Source organism: Vombatus ursinus, unplaced genomic scaffold (assembly GCF_900497805.2).
Source record: "Vombatus ursinus unplaced genomic scaffold, bare-nosed wombat genome assembly UNPS02014798.1, whole genome shotgun sequence".
Taxonomy (NCBI): Eukaryota; Metazoa; Chordata; class Mammalia; order Diprotodontia; family Vombatidae; genus Vombatus; species Vombatus ursinus.
Window position 1 is genome coordinate 1,398,817 of NW_020954576.1, and position 15,449 is coordinate 1,414,265.

The 15,449-nt window shown below is 43.4% G+C and overlaps 1 protein-coding gene across 2 annotated transcripts in view; it reads left to right on the top strand.

Moving 5' to 3' along the window:
- Nucleotides 1-10,000: 10,000 nt before the first annotated feature.
- LOC114049995 (transcriptional repressor p66-beta) overlaps nucleotides 10,001-15,449 on the top strand; it is a 104,402-nt gene continuing 98,953 nt past the window's right edge. For both annotated transcript variants that reach the window (XM_027871492.1, XM_027871493.1), the window contains exon 1: nucleotides 10,001-10,165. The gene's annotated coding sequence lies outside the window, so the exon portion shown is untranslated. The remainder of the gene's footprint in view (nucleotides 10,166-15,449) is intronic.

The following is a 15,449-nucleotide window of genomic DNA, read 5'->3' on the forward strand; positions in this document are numbered from 1 at the left end:
AACACGTAACATGCTTTGCAAACGTTAAAGTGCTGTAGAGATATTAGATATTGATGTTGTTCAGTTGTTTTTCTGTTTGTCTGACCCTTCGTGACCCCATTTGGGGTTTTCTTGGCAAAGATACTGGAGGGGTTTGCCATTTCCTTCTCCAGCTCGTTTTACAGATGAGGGAACTGAGGTCAACATCGTTAAGTGACTTGCCCAGGGTCACACAGCTAGTAAGTGTCTGAGGCTGGATTTGAACTTGGGAAGTCTCTTTGACTCCAGGCCCAGAGTTCTATTCACTGCACCACCTAGCTGCCCTTGTATAATGGATCTATCATTGAATTTAGGGGTCAAAAGACCTGCATTTGAGTCCTAGCTTTTATGTGACCTTGATCTCAAGTCCCAATCTCCTGATCTTCAGTTTACTCAGCTATAAAATGGGAATAGATATTTTACTGCCTACCTTAGAGGGTTGTGAGAATTAAATGAGGTAATATAGCTAAAGTGTTTGTTAAGCCTTAAAGTTCTATGGAAATGCAAGCTATTTTAGAATTCAGGTATTTGCTGTGGGCCTGCTATGTAACCAACCCTGTGCTAGCTGCTAAAAGAACTATATTTAAAGACATTTTTCAGTTGAATCTAAGAGCCCATCAGTTTGAATGATTCCCTGAAATGATGCAGATCACAACTCTTCCATGCCTGCATGCCCTGTGTGACTATTGGCTGTGCCCTCCCTTAAGTTCACCATTGGGGGTCCACTCAACATAGTGATGACCTTCCTTGTTTTCTTCTGATGTCATAAGAATACCAGTGAAACACCCTGGCTGTCCACCTCATCACTGGCCTTTGGCATGCCACCGTTTCCCTGATAATATCTTTTACTCTTGCTTTTCAAAGTTCCTCATTAGTTTTATGTTGCAGTCTGCGCGCTCCTGCCATGCAACTTTTCGTTGCTCTCCGTGTGATACTCATTTGGAGATATATTCCATGGTTTATATCCATATACCAACAGGAGTAGAATACTGGAACTAAAAAGATGGGCCTTTCTGGAGAGAATCCAGTCACCAAAGAAGGGATATGATTGTAGGTCTTATCCTAAAGGAGTTTGCAGAATTTTCTGATTTTCTTCTAATTCCACTAATGCTGGTAATAGTAATAACAAAACCTTCTTACCCCCAACCTGAGATCTGTGGATTGACAGAAACTAAGGGGCATACCTGAGTATGCTAATAAGCTATGCATACAACCTATAGCTGATGTGCTCCTGGGACCTCAAGAAACCTAAGAAAGCAACAGACTATCATTCACTCATACCTACGACCCTAAGAACAGGTTCCCTCTCCCAAACCATGAGGCCAGCCTATCTGAGCATTTAGAAAAGGAATTAGCAATCACTGAACCAGCATGGCTTCATTAAGAACAGGTCATGCCAGACTAACCTCATTTCCTTTTCTGGCAACGTAACTAAACTGGTAGATCAGGGAAATACTGTAAAGATAGAATATACATTGATTTATTTTTTAAAATTTTTATTTTGTTAAATATTTCCCAATTACATGTAAAAATTTATTAATCTTTAAAACTGTATTTATTTTTTAAAATTTTTTAAAATTTTGAGTTCAAATTCCCTCCCTTCTTGTCCCTTTCCCCTCCTTGAGAAGGCAAGCACTTTGATTTGTTATACATGTGAGATCATGCCAGACATTTCTATATTAACCATGTTGCAAAGGAAAACACAAAACAAAAATAAAGTTTTGTTTAAGTATGCTTTAATCTGCATTCAGAGTTTATCAGTTCTCTCTCTGGAGGTGGATAGTATTTTTTCATCATGAATCCTTTCAAAATGTCTTAGATCCTTGTCTTGACCAGAGTTAAGTCTTTCACAGTTGATCATCTTTTATAATATTGCTGTTACTGTGTACAATGTTCTCCTGATTCTGCTCACTTTCCTTCGTATCAGTTCATATAAGTCTTCCCAGGTTGTTCCTGCAACCATCTTCTCCAACATTTCTTACAGCATAGTAGTATTCTGTCATAATGATGTACCACAATTTGTTCAACTATTCCCCAATTGATGGGCGTTCCCTCAATTTCTAATGCTTTGCCACCACAAAAAGAGCTGCTATAAATATTTTTGTACAGACAGGTCCTTTTCCCTTTTCTTTGGTCTCTCTGGGATACAGCCCTTGTAGTAGTGTTGCTAGATCAAAGGACATGCAGAGTTTTATAGTCCTTTGGGCATAGTTCCAAATTGTCCTCTGGAGTGAACCAGTTTACTACTCCACCAACAATGCATTAGTATCCTGATTTTTCCACATCCCCTCCAACATTTATTTTCCTTTCTCTTATGTTAGCAAATCTGATGGGTATCTCAGTTGTTTTAGTTTGCATTTCTCTAATCAGTAGTGATTTAGAACATTTTTTCATAAGACTATAGATAGCTTTGATTTCTTCTGAAAATTGCCAGTTCATATCCTTTGACCATTTATTAATTGGGGAATGGCTCTTATTTTCATAAATTTGGCTCAGTTCCCTATATATTTGAGAAATGAGGCCTTTATCAGGGAAACGTAAATTTCTTCTCCCAGTTTCCTGTTTTCCTTCCAATTTTGGCTGTATTAGTTTTGTGCAAAAGCTTTTTAATTTCATGTAGTCAGAATTATCTGTTTTACTTCTCATAATCTCTCTCTCTTCTTTGGTCTTAAACCCTTCCCTTATTTATAGATCTGACAGGTACATTTTTCCATGTTTCCCTAATTTACTTATGATATTACCTTTTATGCCTTATCTTGATATATGGTGTGAGATATTGGTCTATGCCTAGTTTCTGTCAAACTGCTTTCTAGTTCTCCCAGTAATTTTTGCCATATATTGAGTTCTTACCCCAAATGCTTGGATCTTTGGGTTTATCAAACACTAGATTATTACAGTCATTTACTACTGTCATACACTGATTTCAACAAAAGTATTCACCATGCTATTTCTCATGCTATCCTTTTGGACAAGAAGAAGACATTGGCTAGAATCAGGGTGGAGAACCTGTGGCCCTCCAGGGCGCAGGTTCCCCACCCCTGGAGAAGATAGTTTACTAAGGTTTGGAACTAGTTGAATAACCAGACCAAGAAAATTATTAATGAAGAAGAGAGGTCTTTAATGAAATGATCCAGGAATCATGTGCTTAATATTTTTATCAGTGATTTGGATGAAGGTATATGTGGCATACTTATCAAATTTGCAGATAACACACTGGAGACAGCATGAGGTTCCCAAAATACCCAAGGCTAGAATGGACCAAATTTAATAAGATGAAATTTCATTTCATTAGGGTTTAAAAAAATTAACTTCACAAGTACACAACTACACAAGTACCTTCACAAGGAGGTATGGCTAGACAACAGAATTGAAGAGAATCACAGATTTGAGAAGGACCTCAGGGCAGCTAGGTGGTGCAGTGAATAGAGCACCAGCACTGGAGTCAGGAAGACCCGAGTTCAAATATGACCTCAGACGCGTAACACTCACTAGCTGTGTGACTCTGGGCCCGTCACTTAACCCCAATTGCCTCACCAAAAAAAAAAATAAAAAAAGAGAAGGATCTCAGAAGCCAGCTACTCCTACCTATACCTGAATAATAATCCTCTGACATACCTGATAGATTGCCATAATTCTTTGCTTGAAGATTTTTTTCCTTTTTATTTATTTTTAGTTTTCAACATTTACTTCCACAAGATTTTGAGTTCCAAATTTTCACCCCCCCTCCCCCCTCCCCCCACCCCAAGATGGCATGCATTCTGAATACCCTTCCCCTAGTCTGCCCTCCCTTCTATCTCTTCCCCCCTTCTCTTATCCCCTTCCCCTTCTATTTTCCTGTAGGGCAAGATAGATTTCTGTACCCTATTTCCTGTATTTCTTATTTCCCAGCTGCATGTGATAATTTTTTTTTAAACATGTGTTTTTAAAACTTTGGATTCCAAATTTTCTCCCTTCCTCCCTCCCCATCCACCCTCATTGAGAAGGCAAACAACTCAATGTAGGTTGTACATGTGCAATTATGCAAAACAATTCCATAGTAGTCATGTTGTGAAAAACTGACTCTATTTCCCTTAATCCTATCCCACCCCCCCATTTATTCTATTCTTTCTTTTGACCCTGCCTCTCCTCCAAAGTGTTTGCTTCTGATTACCCCTTTAAGAGAGATCTCACTATCTCCTGAGGCTACTCATTCCACTTTTGGATAGTTATAATAATTCGGATTTTTTTTCTAATATTAAAGCTTTATCTGTGTTTCGGTGTCTTCCACCCGTTTCTTATTCTATGAGACTAAACATATTGTCTTATTTCCTTCTCTCTACTCACATAGTTGCCTTCTTAGTTCATTATCTCTCACCTGGACTATGGCAGTGTCCTCCTAATTATCTCCCTTCCTTGAGTCTCGTACTCCAGTGTATACTCCATACAACTGCCCACAGTGATTTTTCCTTATGTATACATCTGACCTGTATCATTCCTCACTCAGTAAACTCCACTGGCTCCCATTGCTTCTAGGATAAGATCTAAATTTTTTTGTATCTGGTATTTAAAGTCCTTCATAACTTCATCCTATCCTATCTTTCTAGTCTCATTATACATTTATTCGCATTCCCACACTCTACAATCCAGTCAAACTAGCATTCTCTCTGTTCCTCACACATGGTACATCCCTTTCCTTTTCACTGGCCATCCCCCATGCCTGTGATGCTCTCTTTGCCTCCACTTCCTGGCTTCCTTCATGACAGCTCAAATCCCACATCCTGGAAGAGGCCTTTCCTCTATCCCATTGCTAGTGCCTTTTCTCTTAGATTACCTTCTGTTTACCTTGCATATGTCTTCTTTGCATGTTCTCTCCCCCATTAGAATGTGAGCTTCCTGGAATTTAATAATTAACACTTGATAATTGAGTCTCATGGGGCATGATCTTTAAGACCTTCACCACTCTAGTTTATCATTGTTCTTCCTAAAATGTGGTGACTACACCTTGAACACATTACTCTGAACATGTTCTAACTAGAGCAGCCTACATCTGAACTAAGACCTCTAGTATTGTTCAGTCATTTTCAGTCATGTCCAACTTCATGACCCCATTTGGAGTTTTCTTGGCAAAGATACTGGAGTGGTTTGCCATTTCCTTCCCTAGCTCATTTTACAGATAAGGAAACTGAGGCAAATAGGGTTAAGTGACTTGCCCAGGGTCACACACCTAGTAAGTGTCTGAGGCCAGATATGAACTCAGGAAGATGAGTCTTTCTGACCCCAGGACCAGTACTCTATCCACTGTACCATCTAGCTACCTGCAAGAACTCTAGTACTGGCTATTTTTCCTGTCAATGAAATAAGAATTAGCATTACTGGTGGCTAAATCACACTGTTGACCCAGTTTTTTATGAACTCATGTCTTTCCCATCTGTGAAATTCATTTGAAAAAGATCAGGGGGTTTTAATAGACTTCAAGTTCAACATAAGTCAACAGTGTGACATGTTAGTTAAGAGAGCTAATGTAATCAAAGGTTGAATTAAGAATGGCAGTATCTAGTAAGAAGCAATGTGATAAATTCTGATCAGACTACAGTTAGAATAGTGTGTTAATTTCTGGGCACCACATTCTAGAAGGACATTGATCATACTGAGCGCATCCAGTGGAGGGCAAGTAGGCTGGCAAAGGGCCTTAAGTTTACATCAAAAATCATCTAGGGATACTTAGCTTACCAATCCCTAGCTCTCCTGCCTTTTGTAGCAAAATTCCCTGAAATAACTTTCAATAGGTTCCTCCATTTCTCTCCTTTCATTCTTTTTAACTCTACAGTTTGGTTTCTGACCTTATCATTCAACCAAAATTTCTCTCTCCAAAGTTACCAGTGACCTCTTAACTGCCAACTCCAATGGCTTTTTCTCAATTTTCAACCTTCTTAACCTCCCTGCAGCCACTGACACAGTTGATCACCCTCTTTTCTTTGATACTCTCTTCTCTAGATTTCTGGGACACTATTCTCTCCTGATTTTCTTCTATAATGTGACCACTCTGTCTCCTTTGCTGGGTCTTCATTTGGGTCATGTCTGCTAACCACGGGCATCTTACAGAACTCTGTCCAGGGCCCTCTTCTTCCTTCTTCCTCTCTACTATTTCACTTGGTGATCTTATCAGCTCCCATGAGAATCAATGATTGTCTCTATGCTAATGATTCTCAGATCTAACCTCTCTGCTGACCTCCAATCTTGCATCTCCAACTGCCTCCTCAACATCTTGAACAAGTTGTCCTGTTGACATCTCAAACTCAACATGTCCCAAACTGAATTCATTAATCTTTCCCTCAAACTGCCCTATTTCTGTCAAGGGCACCACTATCCACCCAGTCCCCCAGGCACACCCCAGAAGTCATCCTTATCTCCTCACTCTCTAGTCCCACATATCCAATTTGTTGCCAAAGCCTGTTGATTTTACTTTTGCAACATCTCTCAAATACGCTCTTTTCTCCTCTGATACTGTCACTACCCTGGTGCAGGCCCTCATCTCCCTTGTTCTTCCTACACCAATGTATCCATTTAGCCACCATAGTGATTTTCCTAAAGCCACAGGTCTTACCATGTCACATATTTCCTTTCCCCCTGATAAACTCCAGTGGTTCCCTATCACTTCCAGGATCAATTGAGAAAGCCTCTGTTTGGCATTCAAAACCTTTCATGACCCTGGACACCTCCCCCACCTTTTCAGTCTTCTTACACTTTAACCAGGTCTCCCACTCCCATATTTGATCCAGTGCCGCAGCCTTTCTTTGCTGTTCATGGAACAAGACACTCCATTTCCCCATCTTTTTCTTTCATTTTAAAAGTATATTTTATTTCATTATTTCCAAATTGCACGTAAAAAAATTTAACATTCATTTTTTTAAAAATTTTGAGTTTTAAATTCTCTCCATTTCCCCATCTTCTGATTCCAGGCATTTTCACTGATATTCCCTCATTCAGACAATCTCCCTCCTTATCTCTGCTAACTAAAAATCTAAGCTAAAATCCTGCCTTCGATTGTAGACCTGTCCCAATCCCTCTTAATTTTACTACTTTCCTTCAGTGAACATTTATTAAGCACCTACTAGGTGCCTGGCTGTTGTACTAAAGCTGGGGATAACAAAAGGAGATAAAAGATAGTTCCTGCCCTTAAGGAGTTTACAATCTAAAGGAAACTTCCCTCTGTTGATTGTTGTGGTTGTTCCAACTCTTTGTGACTCCATTTGGGTTTTTTTTGGCAGAGATACTAGAGTGGTTTGCCATTTCCTTCTCCAGCTCATTTTACAGATGAGGAAACTGAGGCAAATAGGGTTAAGTGACTTGCCCAGGGTCACACAGCTAGAAGTGTCTGAGGCCAGATTTGAACTCAGAAAGATGAGTTTTCCTGCTTCCAGGCCCAATACTCTGTTCTAGCTACCTTCCTCTGTTAATTATTTCCTAATTATTGTGTATATAGCTTGTTTGTAGTCATTTGTTGTCTCTCTGGTGAGATTGTGAGCACCTTGAGGCCAGGGACTATCTTTTGCTTTTCTTTGTATCCCTAGTGCTTAACATAACTAAGCATAGCATAAGCATAGCACTTAATAAATGTTTACTGACTGAGACTTTGGGGGTAAGGAACACATGATATTTCTGAGGTGCTATCTGGTAGATGGGATTAGATGTGTTCTGCTCTTCCTCAGAAGAAGCAATGAGGGGAAGGTAAAGAGAGGTTTGATACAAGGAAAAACTTGCTAATAATTATAGCTGTCCTAAAGTGAAATCCTCTGCTTTAGAAGGTGGTGGGTTCTACCTCCAAGGTTCATGAAGAACCAGCTAGATTTGAACTCAGTGACTCCAGGACCAGCACTCTCCACTGCCCCACCCAGCTGTAGCAGAGGATTCCTCTACAATTGTAGGAGAGGAAAAAGAATAGTTGAGGGGGGAAAGGCTATATCAGAATTTAATGGAATGAGTAGCAAATGTTAAAACTGGAACAATACCAATGGGAGTTAGGAATGGATGACACTACTTCGGGGATACAGCACAAGAGTGCCATGAGAAAAAGAGAGGTGCTCTTCGCAGGATCACGATTCACTAGGTAGCCTTGCCCAGGAAAGGAATGGAGATTGATTGCTTTTCTTCATTTTATCTTTAATAATTCTAGCTGTGTAGGTATTGATGAAGTATTAAAAAGCCTAGAGGAAGGCTTCCAGTACCAATTAGCTCCTTTATACGGCTGCCTATGGAATTTCAAGGCAGCTAGGTGGCTCAGTGGAGAGATTTTGTGGGGTTGGAGGCAGGAAGACCTGAGTTCAAATTTGACCTTGGACACTTACTAGCTGTGTGACCCTGGGCAAGTCACATGGCCTCTGTTTGCCAGAGAAGGAAATGGCAAACCACTCCAGCATCTTTGCCAAGAAAACCCCATGGTCTACAGGTAGGAAGAGTCTGACAGGACTGAATGACTAAACAATGACAACAACATGAAATTCCAGAGACAAGAACTGCATAATGTGAGTTGGTACAGGAGAGTTTCAATCTGGAGAGAATACCTACATCAATAAAGTCCAGGTCAAGTGTGGCAAAATGAAAACGGTGCTGGATTTGGATTGAGAGCTAGATTTGAATCCTGATCCTGTCTTTGCCACTTGCTATTTGAAACATTATTTAATCTCTTTGAGCTAGCTTCCTCATCTTTAAAAAGAGCAAGTTACAAGTTACCTTCTTGAAGGTAGGCAGTTTTTCATTTAGTCTCTATCCCCAGGTTCTGGTACAGGGCTTTGTATATAGTAGGTGTCTATCAAGTGCTTGATTGTTTACACAGATCTCGGCCAGTTTTAAACATCTATTACCCTACAAGATACAAATCCAAGTTGCAGTCTGGCTTCTTCCATTGTATGCTAGTTTCTTAAAAGCACGGCTAGCCAAGGGGAAAGAAATACCCTTGCTAGGACAAATTGCCCGTGGCCCACCGAGGCTTTAATGGGGTCCTGTCCATTTCTCCCTGAGTACCAGTATCTAAAGCTCCCTCCCCTCTCCAGCCATATCTTGGGAGGCCCGTCGTGTACTCTCATCCGACCAGGGAGTCCGCAGGGTAGGGCCTGTGTCCCTTGCATATCACCCAGGGCTCCCCAAAGACCTGGGCCGTGGCTCTTCCTTCACACTGGCGAAAGAAGGCCTGAAGGAAGCATCCCCCATCAGGCTAGGAGCCGGCCCCCGACCGCCTGAGCTGCTCCTTCCTCAGAGTCGCCCCCGCCAGGCCTACAAAAGGCGCAGTAGGAGGCAGCGGCCTGGCCGAGCACAAGAACAGCCAGGCTACCGCGGCGGGAGGGGGTTGGCCACGCCCCGGTGGGGCAAGGGCCTGCCTCCGGGGCCTAAAGGAAGCTCCATCCGGGAGCGCCCGGCTTGTGTCGCGAAGGCACCCCGCGTTGAAGCAACTCCGGGCTCCCCGAGGGTTCTGTGCATTTCCTTCAGCTTCGGCCCTTCAGGTGGGAAGAACAAGCGAGGGGGCAAAGGGGACCCCGGTTTTGGGGGAGCCCCGTACGGCGGCTGCCTGGGGACTAAAAAGTCTCTGAGGGAAAGTTGCAGCCTGAAGCGATTTTTTGACCCCCGACACTTAATAGGCAGCAGAAGACCCGGATGTGTCTGGGGCTGGCTGAGGTACCCATTAACGCGCCCCCGCTAGACCATCCCCCTTTTCCACTTCTTATTGGACAATATGTACATCAATCATCATCAAGTTAGCCACTTACTGGCCGAGGGAGGGATCGAGTTCGGGCATCCTATCGTCCATTGGTATGCTCGAGAAGAGGGGGACAGGACGTTGGGTGCAGGTAGACCAATAGGCGTCGTGGCGTGTGGAGGAGGCGGGGTCGGAGCGCTTGGCAGCTGCCCAATCAGCGTCCTTGTTTGTGTGGTGCCGCCGCCGCCGCCGCCGGTGCCGCCGCCGCTGTCCCTGTCTGTACCGCAGTGTCTGCTCCGCCCGCCAGCCCGCCCCGGCCCGGCTCGGCCCGGCCCGCCCTCTCTTCTCCCCTTCCCCTCTCCCCGGCCCCGAAAGCGGGGGCCTGGAGTCCATACTGCCGCCGCCTTTTCCTTTTTCGCCGCCTCCGTTGCCGCTTGAGGAGACGGACCGAGCCGGGAGTTCCGCCGCCACCGCCAGGTAAGGAGCCGCGGCCTAGGCCAGCCCGCTCGGGGGCGGTGAAGAGGGAGGGGAGGGAGGAAGGGAGGGAGGGAAGCGGAGGAGGGGGAGGGGTAAGGGATAGGTGGATGAGCTGGGGGGAGGGGAAGCGGCCTGGAGCCGACGCCCGACCGCGCGCCCCCGCCTCGCGCCCCCTTTCTCCCACCTCACCTCTGCCTAGCTCCCCCAGTCTCCCGGCCTCGCACCCCCGCTTCCCCGAGCTCCTTCGCCCCACCCCCCCTTTCCGCGCGCCCCCGTCTTTCACTTCATTCCCGCGCGTCCCCGGGCTCGCGCCCCCTCATTCCTTCTTCTCTTACTCCCCCTCCCCCCAACCTCGCGCCCCGTCTCTCCCTCCCCCCTCCCCTGCTTCCCTCGGCGCCTCACGCCCGCCGCTCTCTTCCCCCTTTCCTGCCTCGCGCAGCCCCATTTTCAAAAAAACCTACCTAACCCCAGTTTTTCCCTGGGGAAGGGGGGGGCTCCCCTCCTTTCGGTAGTGTGTGTATGCCGGGTGGATGGAACCGGTAAGGCGCTTTTAAGGGTGAGGGTCCCAGCGAATGGTTTATCTTTGCATTTAGGCAAGGGATTTTCGATCAGGAGAGGCCTCTGCGACCCTTTATTCATCTATATCACCCCCACCCCACCCCAAGCTAGGAGATAATCTGTTACTTATATGCCAGCTAGGCCACCTTTCTGCACAGTAACCCAGGGCCAGGCACTGTGGGTCTCCACCCTTCCCATTCTCTTACCGTCCCCCACTCTTCCCCTTCCCCCCCCCAAAAAAGGCAACCTGGATCTTTATAGTACTTTTTCGTTACCCGTTCTCAATTACACATATACCATGTAATTGTGCACCCGTGGATGAGCATAGGTACCTTCTCCTGTCTTACCGTGGGGCAGCCCTCCTTTTTCCCTGGAGGTGCTGTAGCCTTTTGATCTCCCTCAGATACCAACTTCTCTCCAACCACAAGATGTCAGCTCTTAGGACTGGCACTGAGGTGAGGATGGAGGCGTTGATGGTGGGTGGCATGTGGAGGCTAGCTAAGCCATCCGCTTTTTCCTCTGCTGTCATCTCTGGGGAACCAGACAGCCTCCTGAAAACTGGCTTCCTGTCTTGCAGTAGAGGATTTTTTCATTCTTTTTCTTTGAGGGAGCCTGACTGGTTGTGGAACAACCTGAAGCAGAGGAGAAGACTAGTGTGCTGAGGGGGAAATGTACAGGAGGGATCTGTAATTGTTGGAGAAAAGTTGTAACACCAGTACACCAGTGTGTTCAGGGAGTGGGGGATTGATGACTTTATTGATAGTAACTAACTGCAAATGACTTCTGACTAAATTTTGACAGAAACAGTGTTTGTATAAGGGAATTGTAGTTAACTTAACTTGGAAGTTTGATCTCGATTTTACTGATATTTTTGATGCTGTGAATCCAGAACTTTTTCCAAGACTTGACATTTATTTGATTTCCTCTTCCTGGTGCTGAACTTGGTCTTGCTTATTGAGGGAGAGCATTGCTTGAAACTAGTACTTCAGTCATCTCAGAGTTGAAAAAGAAGCTGCTTCTGGAGGTGTGCCCCAGAATTGCATTTGAAATAGTTTTGTGTTTTTTTCTCTGTTGTGTGAACACAGGCTACTGCTTGCTGCGTAAGCATTAGTTTAGGGATCAATCAATCAAAAACATTTATTAAGAACTTACTATGTCCTAGGACTGTGCTAAACTTTGGGTAGCACTTCCTTGGACTTTAAAGTGTGAGTAGACAGTGTTGTTGGGAATATTAACCCAAATGGAGACTGTTCAGAATAGAGGATTGGGGCATAGATGTGTGTCAAGACTTATTGTCCAGCGGCAATGATAATACTAGTGATGCCATCTGTTAAGAGTGTAAGCTTCTTGAGGACAGGGTCTGTTTTTGCCTTTCTTTGTATCTCTAGCTTAGCACTTACTAAGTGCTTTATAGATGCTTGTTGACTGACTGCCTGAGGACAGGTGCTGAAGAGCAGGAATCAGAAGGCTGCCACCATGAGCTTAGTGACCCAGTTCCAAAGGAGGGAGGTGAGGTTGATGGACCTTTGCCCTGCTCCAGACCTCTCCTGAAAAACCCAATCTGTAAGGAGAGAGTGACTCAAAGCTGACAACAGCATCCATCTTCATGACACTGTGGTTTATGTGTGGTGTGTGTTAACTTCCTGTTCAGAGCCAGGCTGAATAAAATCTACATTCAAATACTTGCTTGGGAACAATGTTAATCACTCTCCTTGACCAGTGATTTGGACCTGAGCTTTTAGTCTGTACTCAAGGCTCCATTTTGCATAGTTGGGGGGGGGGGTGTGCAGCAGAGAGGTGTGGGGAATTTGCTTTTCTGAACTTCTCAATCTTAAATCACACTTGGAAGCCTGTGTGCATTTTTTTTCCTTTTTGGCAAAGTTCCCGACATTTTTTGCCAGTGGACGGGTTGGGCCTCCAGGTTGGATTTTGGTTCAGGAACAGCAGGGCTAGAGAGGTGTTCTTAATAGTGTCAAATACTGGGGCTTCTAGGTTCATCTTGGATGGGGGGTGGGGTGGAGAACAGCCATCTGAGCAGTAGTATTCCAGATGTACACCAGAGAGTTTTGTTTCAATTTACTGATATCCCCTCCCCCCAGCTAGAGGTATATATGTAGGGGAGCAGCAGCTGCGTTGTCCTGGTTTCCAGACTCTGAAGCATATTCCATGTTAGCCACCCCATTGGGAGTCATACTGACAAGAAGTCCCTCTGTTCCCAGGCTCAGAAGGCTCTTGTTGCTTTGGCTCATTGAGAAAAGCCAAACCAGCTTTGGTTGATTATATCAACCACTGGAGAAATATTGAGACTTGAGCCATAACTAAGACTGAGGAGATTTTTTTTTTCAGGCCCTTTGCAAGTACTTAAAGCCCTACATCATTCCATATCAAGGCACAATAGCCAAACCTTTTCTGAGACGGTTTGGAGGGAAAGGAAAAAAATGAGACACACACCCAGATTGACTATAAATCTAGTCCCAGAGTAAAGCTGTCCACCTCTTACTCGGGAAAAATCCAACCTATCAGACAATGCCACACGAAGTTGCAGTTCCTCAGCTTTGGCTAAGCCCGGGAAAACATGCATAAGGAAGTTTTGCCCCTGTCTGCAAGAACTGACTTTTGCAGAGAAAGCATCTGTGGATTATATCATGAGACAGTTCTTTAGGCTTTGATTTCACCCCCAGTTTATTCTCCGTGATGTTTTCATGTGTTTTGCTGTTGTGTTTTAATGACTTCTAAAATCCATGGAGCAAGTAGTTTCTCACTTTGGTCTAGGGGATAATGAGCTGCAAAAGAATTAGGTGTGCTCTTGAATTGCTATCTCCTCTTTTTCTTTTCTTTGCCTTCCATCCCTATCATAAAAATATTCCTACTTAAACTGGATTCATCTGATAGGAGACTTGAGGGGCTCTGTGTGTGTGTGTGTGTGTGTGTGTGTGTGTGTGTGTGTGTGTTTCATCTTTCTAAGATCTGTTTCCTAGTGCTGTCTCAATAATATCCTGATCCTTTGCTTCCCACTCCTGCCTGCATCCCAAAAAAAGAATTCTCTAATTCTTATCATTATTCTAGTCTTTTTCACCTGTTAGCTTATTAGAAGTTTCCATCTCAGTATTCCTTAGACCTTAGTGGAGTCTGAAATTCAGTCAACACCACATGATTTAATGCTTTTAAGGGGTTGAACGGCTAAATCCTAAATCCTGAGGAAACTTGGTAACTATGGAAGCTTCTGTAACATTTGGCAAGCAGTAACTGAGAAGACCATGGAAGCAATGGATAGTACTATCTTCCCAACCCATTTCTTTACTTTTCTTCAGGCTGGCTGATTGGTCACTAGCTAGAATTCCATAGATTTTGATTCTGTTTGAGTAACTGTTGTATAGGCTACCTCTGATTAGGTTGCTTGAACAAGAATGCTTTTAGCCCTTTAACCAAACCTTGTTGATTCCTACTTTTTTTTTTTTTTTAAGAGAAAGTAGAACTTGTAGTCTCCAAGGAAATGGGCTAAAATTGCCTCTGGATTTAGGTTAGACATTAGGATTATTTAAGATATAATAGGTTGGAATAGTTAACGAGGGAGGTTGTAGGAACCCTTAAACAGGACATATTTAGGAAGAAGATAGTTGGCTATTTTTTACTGGGTTTATATGCAGCATATGGTGGAATTATGGAGAGACTTAGTATATAATTGTTCAGCCTGATATATTGAGATATATTAGTGTGTCTTGATGAATTCTCCTTCATATTTTGCATTAAACTGAATTTTTTCCTCAAATCTGACCATAGCTCCTGCTCTTCATAATTGATCAAATAATTAAATGCCTTTTATGTGCTAGGTGCTGGTGATACAAAGATAAAAATGAAATAGTCCCTGCCCTTAAGGAACTTACATTCTATTGGAAGAGATGACATAAATATAATTTAGCATATATAAAATAAATACAAGGTAATTTGGGGAGAGGAGGAAAGATACTAGCAGTTGAGGTGATTGAGAAGGTTTCATGTAGAAGGTAGCACTTGATTTGAGTTTTGAAGGAACCTAGGGTTTTTAAGAAGCAAAGGTGAGAAGGAAGTACATTTCTAGGCATAAGGGACAGAGAGTCCATTCAAGGTAGTGGAGACCAGTGATGGCCTAGGAAAATAATGAGGGGGTGGAGAAATGAGAAATATTTTTTTGGATGAACAGTAGGTTTTGGAGGAATGAGGCATAGAGAGATAATAGGTTATGATGAGATAAAGGATTTCAGAGTTCTTGATCATAAAAATAGAATACTTGTGGGTGATTATGAGATCAAGACTGTGACCATTCCAGTTTCTGGCTGAGGTGCAGTAAAGAAGCATAGATAAGTAAGGCTCCTATTAGCTTCTTCCTCTTTTTAGTCCTCTTTTTCTCTTTTCCCTTAATTTCTCCCTTCATCACAGCCGTGGGCACTCTTTTTAAGGGCCTCTCCTGCCTGTACTTATTTTGATCAATAGGTGTGTGATTCCCTGATCATCTATTGAATTTATCATGCCATGATATGAAAAACATAATGAAATGCCAACCTAACAGACCTCTTGAAGACATATCAAGTTATAGAATACTATAATTTTACTTCTTGTTAAGGCTAGATTCTTAGGTGTTCTGAGATGAGGGAACTGGCAGCTTTCTGCAAGTTGGTTTTCTAGAGTAGCTTGTGTAGTAGTGTTGAGACAGTTACCCACCTTTAGAAGCTGTTTTGGGACTGGAGCT